The sequence below is a fragment of the Alexandromys fortis genome, unplaced genomic scaffold, assembly GCF_014885135.2.
Source record: "Alexandromys fortis isolate MF-2015 unplaced genomic scaffold, M_Fortis_MF-2015_v1.1 scaffold_131, whole genome shotgun sequence".
NCBI classification, from domain to species: domain Eukaryota; kingdom Metazoa; phylum Chordata; class Mammalia; order Rodentia; family Cricetidae; genus Alexandromys; species Alexandromys fortis.
In genome coordinates this window covers 4,578,281-4,580,454 of record NW_026068023.1, presented here as the reverse complement: position 1 = coordinate 4,580,454, position 2,174 = coordinate 4,578,281, and positions in this window count along the sequence as shown.

Here is a 2,174-nt window from a genome sequence, read left to right as displayed (position 1 = left end):
TATATCACTATTAAACAAATTTTAAAGGTACATTTAAAAGTCATTAATTTTATTACAGAACAATTGATTTCACACCCATTTAGATTCTGTCATTTCTGTTGTTTGATATATTTTTTGTTTTGTTTCTTGCTTTATTTCATTCCACCCTTTCCCATGAATAAAAAACAATTAAAAAACTGTTTATGAGAAAATTTAAGACAGCATCAAAATTAAAAGCAAAAATCAAAAAAAGCCCATCAGAATCTAGACCTGCAGATGGATCAGTCTTTACCAGTGTGTCCTGAACTTTCAGAGGACCTGGGTACTGTTCCTGGCATTCAGTTCAAACAGTCCACTATCACCTGTAACTCAAACTCCAGTAGCCGCTCTTCTAACCACCACAGGTAGCGGGATGAACAGGAACAAACACAGACACACACAGGCACACACACACACACACACAGGGACACACACACAATCATACACATAATTAAAAATAATGAAAAATATTTTTAAAGAGTAGAATCTGCTAGTGTCACTCTTCATAAATTGGCTTTGTTTGCTCATTAGTGGAGTCCAGTTTTTAAAGGGTAAACTTCTTCTAGGCCAAACACTTTATTCTTGTTCTCTTGCATGGCAGAGTCCTGGAGTTGGCACAGATTAAATGTTAAAACAGTATTTACAAACAGACAGAAAAATAGCAACGAAAGTCAAGAAACTCAGATTTCATTGGCACATCCCATATTTCCTCTTAGTTTTTATTATTCTGAAAATTACAACTTTATCACTTTTTAAAATATATTGGACCAAACACTACAACAGAAAACAGTAGACCAAATAACAAATGTTCCAGTTTTTTGGTATTGAAATTATATTTTATTATTTAAAATGAAATTTCTACATATAAACAACAGATAAAATAATCTATGTAGAAATAGTGGTGGTGGGGAAGAGACAGAAATCTTTAATAAATAAATAAAAAATAAAATAGCACAAAAAAAAGAAAAGAAATAATTTACTGAGAATCAGATCTTGTTTGGGAGAATAAAAGCATGTGTTGTAAAGCAGTAAGAAAAGTGCCTACTAAACTCTTATGTTATGCTTTGAAGTGAAACCACAGAACTTAGATAGTCCAAAGCATCCTTCATATTGGCAGAGCCCTGCTAGCTTCTCTCGGCAAGGATGTGTGAGCTTGAAGGTCTGTACAATGTCATGAGAAAGAAAGAGCCAATCAAGAAAAGTGTTTATACATGCAGTGTTCTCCTCTTGGACATGATCCTAAGGCCTGCCAATATTTCAAATCCTTGTCCATTTTTTTAAAGGGCAGCAAGTGGTCTTGAATATATACTGATGAGGAATATGTGGGTTGACATTTTAAAATTCAGGCAGAAGAGCTGTGCTATCATCCTAAATGATACTCAACATCTATGGGGCTTCTTTTAAATGCCATTGGGATTATCCTTCTCAACATTGTGAATCAAACTTGAAAGGAAAAGCTACCAAAACATTCATTCAAAAAATAGCTTCTGTCAAAAGACCCTTGAATCTGTGAGATGTGAAATGTAATATCTATGTTCCAATGATCTCATTTAAAAGCCTCCAGACCCCTTTTATTGGCACATTTACTCAACTTGACCCCCCTGTTCCTTAACATACAATATTTCATTGTCAGATAATAATGAAAGCAATTCTATAAATCAAAAAATGTAATATTATCTATTAAGTATTTCTTATGTGGGATTATTTTTTCTTTGTTTTGAGACAGGTTCTCCTATAGCCCAGGCAGTTTTTGAACTCCTTTTAAGTATAAGGATAACCTTGAAATTCTCATTGTCTTACCTCCATAACTTTGGTGCTGAGCTAAGAGGTGTGCATTTCCATTCCTGATCATAATAAATGCTAAACAGGTAATCTGGAAGCTCAAATGTATTACATGAATCACATAAGGCACATATGTATATAAATAACCCCAGTCCAAGTGTATATTTTCATACATTTTCAACTAAGAATAATTTTATTCACTCAATATAATTTCTGTTTTCATTTTACAAAATAAGAAAGCTAAGGTATTAAGAAATTAAAAATTTAACACAAATAATCTTCTGTTCTATAATTATAAATTTTCTTTTTCTATATGAGTGATTTATTTAATATTATCAATATGCACCTGAAAATGACATGTAAATATAAAAAAG